Below are 10,486 nucleotides of genomic sequence, written 5' to 3'. Positions count from 1 at the left end.
ATTAGACCATGGAGTTCCCACTGGGGCTCAGTGCAATGAATCTGACTAGCATCCTTGAGGACGCGGGTCAGATCCCTGGCCTCACTCAGTGGGTTAAAGATGCAGCATTGCCCTGAGCTGTGGTGTACGTCACAGGAATGCATTGCATCTGGCATTGCTGTGGTTGTGGTGTGGGCCAGCGGCTGTAGCTCCCATTCCATTCCTAGCCTGGGAACCTCCATATGCCTCGGGTGTGGCCCTAAAGAGACCAAAAAAAAAAAAAAGTGAACTCCTACCGGTGCCCTTCGTCTCTAGTCTGGAGATGGAAGGAGGCCGAAGACAGTGGAATATACAATCAGAGAAACACGAAGTGAAGAAAAGGGACATGAAAAGGCTAAAGTCTTTTGTAGATGCTGTGTTTATATAGAAATACTCAAGATACAGCTAAAAGAAGACAGAGACGAGATTAAAATATACATATCAATTCCTATATAGAAACAATACACAATCAAACAGATAATACAAAATAACTCAATTTACAACAACAATTCTAACTATAAAATGTCCAGAATAAACATTAAGAATTACATAAGGTATCTACGAAAACAACACAATTTGTGACAAATTTAAAAATAAACAAATAGAAATAATGTTTACGGAAATGAGGATTTATTATAATAAGCATGTCACTTAATCTGGATCTACCCTATAAAACCAAAATATTGAGATAATCTTTGTAGAAATTCAAAAACCAGTTGTGAGGTGACTCTGGGATAATGATGTGAGGGTCAGTCAAGTCTGAAGAAGGTTAATAGTGGAGCCAGATTCCCTCATCCCAGTTTATCCCACCGGAAATCAGACACACGATGCAACTAAGGGGATTAAAACTGCGCAATTGCGTAAGGACTGAAAAGAGAGCAGTAGCATGTACCTGTGGGAATACAGAATTTTTAGTATTTGGTAAATGCAGCATGTAAATCCGTGGTACAGCGCACCCCATGTGGTCCTCTCCTCTCCTGGAAACTGGAAGGGAAGTTAGCGTACCCCACAGGAGCCCGCCAGCCACGAGCACCGTCACCTCCCGGCCATCTTCAGCGTCAGCGACGCCGTGCCGGTGCCTGTGGTGGGAGTATTGGCACTATAGACATTAACGAATGCTGCAATCAGGGACTTCCTTTGAGCCGTCCCAAACCTGTGAGCCAGTCACCTATCTACTGGCACTCGACTGCATACCTCCTGTGGAAATTCTCGCCTTACTGGATCAAGTCAGTTGAAAGTGAAGGATGAGAAAATCAAACTGAATTACATCGTGAGGACACGTGTTATTTGGCAAGCTGGGAGTTCAGAAGCCAAGCCCGAGCTGGTTGACTCAGTGCTCAATGCTGTCGTCAATGACAGGTTCTTTTCATGGCTCTGTTCTGCTGTTCACAGGATTTGCTTCGCCTTAAAGCTGGTTTCTTTTTTGATTGTTGGATGGACTGTCCAGTGTGGGGAGAGGTAGACCCTCCCCTGGACCACAGAACCTGTTTTTCCCCTTGCGTGACTGACACACTCAGGTCAAGACAGCAGATAAGGCAGGCTCAAGCCTCAGTCCCTGCAGCATCTGCGGGGATGCAGGGATTCGTGCGGCTGGCTGAATAAAGTCGGGGTTCTTCTAGGCTCAGATATTATCTCCTAGGTAGGCAAAAGAAGAGGATAAAAAAGAAAAGCTTCAAAATAATAGAAACAGTAAGTAACAGAAGCACATTTACATAAAAAGCAATGTGTGCATGTGCATGAGCGTGCATGTGTGTGCTTGTGTGTGTGTGTCTATATCCGATGTTGAGGTGCGTGGAGGGAGAAGGGGGAGGGAGAGGGAGCCATGGTCCCGTCGAGGGGTGGATCCAACCTGCTGTGTGGCTTTGAGCCAGAGGCCACGGCATCATGTCCTCGGGTCGTCGTCTGTGCAGGAAGGATAACAGGGTCTCCTTTACGGGGTTGTCGTGAGGTTAAACGGAAGGATGTCTGCAAAGCTCACAGGACGGTGCCCAGCAGATGCCAAACACTCTGTGAAGGAATATTGATGTTTCCCTTTCCTTTCCCTGTTATTATATGTGCACGTCTAGCTGAAAGGTGGATCGCGTTTGTCAGGTAATAAAGGAAAGTAGTGGCCAGGCAACGAGAGCGCCAGGCTTCGGCGAGGACCTAGTATATTCGGTGAGTGTGGGGTCCTCTGTGGGCTGAGGCAGTGGCTGGATGGGAGGGGCCCCGCCAGGGGACACTCACTGTCTGGCATTACAGCATCTTTCAGGGTGTACTTTAAAGGACACAGTTTGTGCTTGTCTAAGAAACAAATGTAAAGGTACTTTTCCTTGCAAATATGATTTTGTACTTAGTGCAACAGAGTGAGGATTTTTCTTATCATCCCATTTATTGCCTTGAATGACCTATTCTTTCTTGTTATAGAGAGCCCACTGCAATTTGATAAAATGTTATCATATATATTTTAAAATTACCTTCAGCTTCCATGTCATATGAAACCACCTACCTGCCACTTTCAAAATATCCAGCCTCTGTGGAAGCTGTTGGTGTATGTTTTACCTTCACCGGCATAGGAACATTTTCCTTCAGTGGTCTTGAGTTTGCATGTGTTTTGACATCTTAGTTTTAAATTTAACGGTACATCATAAGCTCACATTTATATATTCCCCCAATACTGCCATGCCGCATTCATGTTATAGTGATCAGATGGACTCTAGGACGGGTCCCTGGGTTGTCAGCGCAGTGAGGTCCCCTCGCCTGTGCCTGGAAAGACCCTAAATTCTGCTGAGATGTGCCCTGATTCAGGAGCTGCTACACCCGTGCGTGCTGATGAGGGTTTTGTTTCTCTGAGTTAAGGAAGAAGCCAAGTCCAGGGCTGAGTCCAGGGCATTCCTGGCTCGGAGCGCGGCCAGGCTGTCCGTCTTCAGACGAGGGCTCCCGCCGGGGGAGGGACGGGGCACTGGGCTCCCCGCTGAGCCGGGCAAGGACAGGGCACAGCTGCTGGTGCTGTCGTGTGGGAGCTGATGCGGGAACACCATAGTGACAGAGGCGGCTGCCAGAGAACCCGGGGGGCAAAATCCTGCCTGAAAGGACAGGAAAGCAACACTGGCCAGTTGGTGCCCAAATGCCCATTAGGTAGAAGACAGAGTGGGTTACAGATCAATACGAAAAGAGAGAAAATGCAAATCAGTCGTCGTCCAGTGACTAAACAAATTATATTAAACCAACAAATAATTACCGGTCCCCAGTGTTTCCAGCGCAGTGTGCTGGGAGACAGAGGGCCGGCCTGGGGAGGGACCGGACTCGGGGTCAAGCCCAGCTCTGAAGTTTGATGCGGACTTTGGCCAAACTCCAGTGGTCCTCTGCCATTCGATGGCACGTTTGTAAAGCACATAAAGTAAAAGTTTACCGTAAGTGAAGTATGCTGAAAATTAATGAAAACATCAGGTGTTTAGTGCTGGCAGCGTAATGAACAAGCCAGCACCTGCTCACAGAAACAAGAGACGGTTAAGAGATTAAGGCGGTCTGATGGAATGACACTCCCGGTTTTGTAAGATGACCCTCAAAAGGTGTTAACCGCTGAAGTCCCTTATGAATCATAAGAGAAAAGCTGATTTCTGTTTGTGTCGTTTTGATATCAGGTTTGCTATGTATTCCTTCAGGCACTCTATTTGGAGTACATAGCATGTGATAAATATTTAATTGTCTGAAAATTAAACTAACCAACATGCTCTACTTGTTCTGGATAAATAATTTGCTCTTATTAATTCTAATGTAAAAGCTATACTCTCGGGAGTTCTTGTTGTGGCGCAGCAGAAGTGAATCTGACTAGTATCCATGAGGATGCAGATTCGACCCCTGGCCTTGATCAGTGGGTCAGGGATCCGGCTTTGCTGTGGCTGTGGTGTAGACTGGCAGCTGCAGCTCCGATTCTACCCTTAACCTGGGAACTTCCATATGTCACAGGTGCAGCCCTAAAAAAAAAAAACTATATTCTCTTTTTTTTCCTGGTTATTTATTTTTTTTTATGTTTTCAATGTGGTTTATTTTTCTTCCTTTTATATCCCTTTGATTATTTTTTAAAATTTTTATTGGGGTATAGTTGATTTACAATGTTGTATTAGCTTCAGGGTTACAGGAAAGTGAATTTCTGATTATAAGAGAATGGTCCACTCAGTAGAAAACTTGGGAAGCAGGTGAAGCTATAGAAATGCAGAGAAGAAAATATCTATACCTCCACATCCAGGAAACAATTTTATTTAACATCTGGAATATTTTTTCTAGAGTTTTCCCCTTGCATTTTTTTAGGGTAATTGAATTCATACTGTACATAGTTTAAATTTTGCTTTGACTTTGTGTTATTTAAAGGTGTTTTCCCCTGGCAGAGGGAAATTAAATTAAATGTAATATTTTAAAGTTGCTTTCCATTTCATTGATATATTATGCTTTAATTGTCTATGAGTGTATTATAGAGAGGTTTTTAATGTTTTCTTTATTAAAAATAACCCTGGGTTGGATTTGTTTGGCTTAAATACCTGTCCACATTTTAGATTATATAAGTTCCTCAGAAGTGGAATTACCGTGTCAGTAAGTATGAAAAATAACAGCATTCTTGTCAATATTGCCAAAATTCTTTTCAGAAAATTTCTGCTTGACGCTCACTAGCAGTTTCCGAGGGCATCCGCTAACCTCTGTTTATTTCCGCTCTGAAAACTAACATTTGAAATCACCTCATTTTAATTAAAAGGTTTTCATAATTAGGAAGCTGATACCTTTCAAATGCGTACTAACCATTTGTAGCTTATTTTATGTTGTGGTTTATTGGTTCCTGACCTTTGTTCAGAAGTTGGCCATTTGTGGGCGCTGGATGGGTACGCGGTTTGGACCAACTCATCCACTAAGAGCAAGAGGCAGGGGTCGAGTGAGGTCAGCCAGGCCGCCCGCGATTCGGGAGTGCTTGGCCGAACGCGGGCAGGGTCGTGGGCACAGAGAGAGGATGAGTCGGGGATCACCTTTGACCCGGACCCTGAAAAGCTGCTCTCAGATGGTGAACTCAGAGGCCAGAGCACTGGCAGGGGCTGCAGCCGGCCGGGGGGTCGCCCAGTTCCGGACACACCGGATGACGGTCGTGACGTCGTCACCTGCAAAGGCAAAGGCAGATCATCCACGCTCCGGAGCTGGTGGCAGGCCCTCGGGGTGTGTGGTGTCGGAGCAGCTGGCAGGGCAGGCGGTGGCGCTTAGCCGTCCGGGCACAGGCACGGGCACCGCCGTCATTAGCAGCCACTGCGTGCAGTTTAGGGCGCCTCGCCAGCGAGAATCTGTTCTGAGGAGAGAGGCGCACAGCTTGATTTTCTCCAAACTGCAAAAAACACCTAAGAGCCATCAGACACCAAACGAATGAATAATTGGTGTCAAATCATACGGTGGAATTCTCTTGAGCAATAAAAATGAGCGACCGGAGCTACTTGCAATAACGCACCTGACTAAACTGCACATTGAGCAAAACAGTCCCATTCAGAGAACGCATGTTAAATGGCTCCATGGATACCAAGTTCTAAAATAAGCAACTCCCTGACAAAACAAGGGAGGAAAATTGTGTGATCATCTCGGTAAGTGCAGAAAAGTCATGTGAAGGAGTTCAACATTCCTTAGCAAGCTGGGGTAAATGGAACCGAGAGCAATGAATGTATTTACTAGCGAAATATTGAAACTTTTTCTTTTAAATCGAATGACCGCTGTCGTAGGTCTCTAGCAAGCAAAACAAGATAAATAAACTACATGTATAAGGATTGGAAGGGAAAATGTGAAACTTTCATTCTTTGCCTCAGCAGGATTGTGTATGTAGAAAAGCTAAAAACTCTGCAGATGAACAATTCGAATTTGAGTTAATTTAGCAAATTATTGGGTAGAATTAAATATGCCAAACACAATTTTACTCGTAAGTACCACCAACAATTAGAAAACAAAATTAAAGTTATACTATTCACCATAACATCATAAAACATCAAATATCAAGGAACAGTTCTAATATAAAATATTAAATATAAAATTAAAATCTAAAATGTATCAGCCTTCTACTCTGGAAACTTTAAAAAGTACTCAGAATCTTTAAAGAAAGCGAATAAGTAAAGCTATATGTTTTGGTCTGGGATTAAAAGATTGGATGTTATTAAGATGCCAATTTACTGCGCCAAATTTTCGTTTAATTGATAGAATCCTTATTTAAAAAAAAAGTCAGCAGACACACATCATAGATGCAAAATTGAAGAGCTAATTCTTTTAAAGTTGATATAGAATTTTAGTCCCAAGGCAAACTGGAAGAAGAATTTTAAAAGTTGAAAGATCTATACTCTGGCTATCAAGACTTATGATTAAAGTAGAGTAATGAGAAAATGTGCTCTTTGTGCAACGATAAACAAATCAGCCACGGAAGAGAATAGAGCATGGAAACAAGCCTTATATAAGCAGTCACTTGTTTTTCATGACCAAGACATTGTTGGAGAGCAATGGGAAAGGTCCATAAGAAAACAGTGCTGGAAATCCATAAAAACCGCATAGTCTTAAGAAAAAGATTTACTTTAACTCACCTTGTAAAGTAATAGAAAATACATAGATTGGTATTTACGTTCCTGGCAGATTAGCTCCTAAAACCCTTGCAACTTCCTCGGTGATAAACCTCCAGGAGCATCCTTTGTTCTGCTATTTAGTCTTTGACCCGGGCTCCTGACACGGCTCCTGAATCTCTTGGATTGCCCAGGGTGATAGAGCGACTTTTGTTCTAATAAGGTGACCTCTGGTGGGCCCTGGGGTGGGGGCTGGCCACCAGAAAGACTAAACCGTGGTTAGAAGTTTGGAACTTTCAGCCCTACCCGCGGCCTCTCAGAAGAGGAGAGACCTGATAATTGATCGTGCGTTCGTGGCGAAACCTCTTTAAAAGTTTCAAGTGGGGGCTCTGAGAGCTTCCATGAGGTGACGCATCTGTGTGTGCCCCAAATCCTTGAGGGTAGAAGCTCTGCGTAGAGAGCCTGCCGGACCTCACCCATGTGTCTCTTCACCAGGCTGTTTATCTGTAGCCTTTATCATATTCTTTATTATAAAATAAACCAGAAAACACAAGCAGGCGTTTCCCTGTGTTCCATGACCTATTTCTAGCAAATAATCAGACAGGAAGAGAGGTCCATGGAGACCCTCCAGTTTCCAGCCGAGGTGGACGGAGGTTGAGGGAACATCCTGCTGGACCTCCTTACTGGCAATGGGCATCCGAAGTGGGGGAAGGCTGTGGCACTGGGTTTTAGCCTGTGGGATCCACGTTGACTCTGGTTAGTGTCAGAATTGAATAGGAATGCGGGACAGTCAGCCGGCGTCAGCCGCTTGCTGTGGATAACCCACGCGCCTGGGGTCGGAAGTCTTGTGTGAGAGCAAAAGAAAACACAGTGAGTTTTTTCTTAGGCATACACTCCACACACACACACACACACACACACACACACACACACACACTCAGATCTCTCTCTCCAAATGGATTGTGAGATAATTGTGGAAAACCATCAATAACATTTATAAGGAAACAGACCTGTGGTTGCCAAGGGGGAGGGAGCAGGGAGGGAGGGAGTTTGGGGTTCGCAGATGCAAACCATTACGTTTAGAATAGGTTTGTCTTACTGTACAGCACAGGGAACTCTATCCGGTCTCCTGGGATAGACCCTGATGGAAAAGAGTATGAAAAGAAACGCAGCATTGATCATGTACATTTCAATATAATAAATTTTAAAAAATAATATTTCTAAGGAGACAGCAAGAGGACATGCATTTAGGCACAGGGAAATTTTTCTTGAATGTCAAAAGTGTTAACCAATAAGAAAAAACAGATTATGGGAAGACTGCACGAATACTCAGACTTGGTAAGAGAATGAAATACAAGCAGTGTATTTAATTGAAAAGAGTTCCATCAAGACACAAACTCCAAAAGATCAATAAGAAAATGACCGCCCAATAAAAAATGGGCAAGAGATTTTAACAGCGTCAGCTAGTGGATCTACAAATGATTAATAAACATATGAAAGAGAATGCACACTCATTAGTCGTCAGGGAAATGCAAATTAAAACTGCCACGGGATTCGGCTGCCCACCCACCCGAACGGCTAAAATTAAACAGGCCGACCAAAGCAGGTGTCTGTGAAGGCGTGTCACTCTCACACCCTGCTGGTGGGGGACAAATGCGTGGAGTCGTCCAGGAAAGCTCTTCCCCAGCCTGTGTGAAAGCTAAACTTTCGCGGATCCTGCATCTCTGTACTTCCGCTCCACAGAAGCACACACATAGATGAAAATCTGTGTACAGCAATGTTTGTTGCAGCATTATCTTTAAGGCCCCACACTGAAAACCAGAAGTTCCATTAACATTACACTGAGTGGAACAAGTTGCAGTATCTTCACACAACAGAACGCTATGCAGTAATTGAGGATGAATTAATTACAGTGGCACACAATATAACGCTATAAATTTTGCAAACATGCTGTTGAGAGAAAGAAGCCAGACATGGGAAATGGCTAGTGTGTGAGGCCGTTACAGAAAGTTCACACACAGATCCATCTAGCCTATGGGAGTTACCTCGGGAAACCACTACTGATTGCAGGGGGTTCAAGGGGCTGGCGTAGCCTAACTCTCGCTCTGGGTTCTGATTTCATGATGTATTTTTTTTGGTGATGATTCACACTTAAATAATTCACTTTTCTGAATGTAGGTTTTTCTTTCTTTCTTTCTTTCTTTTTTTTTTTTTGTCTTTTTTCCATTTCTTGGGCTGCTCCCGCGGCATATGGAGGTTCCCAGGCGAGGGGTCTAATCGGAGCTGGAGCTGCCAGCCTACGCCAGAGCCACAGCAATGCAGGATCCGAGAGGTGTCAGCGACCTACACCACAGCTCATGGCAACGCCGGATCCTTAACCCACTGAGCGAGGCCAGGGATCGAACCCGCAACCTCATGGTTCCTAGTCGGATTCGTTAACCACTGCGCCACGACGGGAACTCCAGGTTATTCTTTAATAAAGGTGTCCTAAGACAGGGAAGAAGAGTACTTTACATGTGTGTAAACAAACACCCAGGGCTAGAACCAGCGTCAGGCTCAGTGGGACCTCCTCGCAGACAAATCTTTGTTAAACGTGAGCGCATCATATTGGTGGCTATCTGAGGATGCCAGCGGGATGCGGCTGGTCCTTGTCCCCGCCTGCCTTCCTTCTCCCTCTGCTCCCATTTCCTGCAGGCCAACCCGGTGAACCACCTCCCACCCCTCCAGTCCCACTGGGTAAGGACAAGTGAGCCCTGAAACACGCGGCCACTTTCAGTCCCATCTAGTCAAGGGGAGGTTTGGCTTCTGTGGGAAGTGATTTGGTGTGTTTTCCCATAATCTCTTAAACTCACGTAAAATTGCACCAGAGATGTAGTTCACCTGCTGAAGGAGGCACAGATTGTAATTCGGTTACATTGGTTCGTAAAGAACTAGACTCCCGTCTCCGGGGAGGGATCAAAGCTACTGCGCTCACGCCTTGAGGACCGTTCTGGGCGGTCCAGTGCCCAAAATCCCCCTCGAGGACGCTGGGAGACAAACAGCCAGGCTGGGCAGACCCACTGGACAGAGGGCAGCAGTGTTTACTGCCCAGCCTGATAAAGACAATGGCTTTCCTGGGGGAAAGGCAGGAACGTCTGCTTTCAGTTTCCTGATAAAAGATCAGGGTTTCCTAAGCTTACCCAGTGGACTGGAGGGCTGGGGGCTGGTGCCAACAGGAAGCTGAGGCTGCTTGTGGGCCTGAGGGTAGAGGTGGTCTCCACCCAGGCGTCCAGTGTCTCCCCAGCGTCTGTGAACGGTGACTGGCTGAGGCCTCAGCTTGCAGGTGGGGTAATTCTCAGACCGCTTGTAATTCTGGAAAGAGACGACATTGACTTCATCTGGTGTGGGACTTCGTGTGGTGCCAAATTGATATTCTGAGTTTAACAGTATTAAATAATGAAGGTTCAAATGAGTAAACATTAAAGATCAAATTGACTTTATCGAACGGAAACTGAAACACCTCGGACTCGAACCCAAAGCCCAGTGGGGACCTGAACCCATGGTTTTTAAACTAGAATCACTCGCCTGCTGTCTGGACTTACTGAAGTTCAGATTCTTTGTGTTTCAGCGCAGAAGGAATTCATGAAGACACAAAATGATAGACAAGAAATAGATTTATTAATTTATTGTGAGAGCTGCCAGCCGGCAGGCTCTGCCCAAGGATCCAGCGGCTACAGTTCTGTCCTCCAGGGGAGGTGGGGGGAGAGACCGCCTTCTTCTTCCTCGTTCTTCTTCAAGGGGACGTCAGGCTGACGTCATCACCCGCTCCTTCGCTTGGGGTAAGAGATTTTGACCCCATGAGGTCCAGCTAGGACTGTCCTGGGGCTTATTCGCATCAGCAGGAGGGCAGTTCCATGGGCTGAGATTCGTTGAACCCTCTCGGG

This window comes from Sus scrofa, chromosome 9 (assembly GCF_054392235.1).
Source record: "Sus scrofa isolate SSC_HxYL_T2T_F1_AM1 chromosome 9, Sscrofa_HxYL_maternal_Yorkshire_Landrace_v2.0, whole genome shotgun sequence".
NCBI lineage: Eukaryota > Metazoa > Chordata > Mammalia > Artiodactyla > Suidae > Sus > Sus scrofa.
This window is presented reverse-complemented; position numbering follows the sequence as displayed.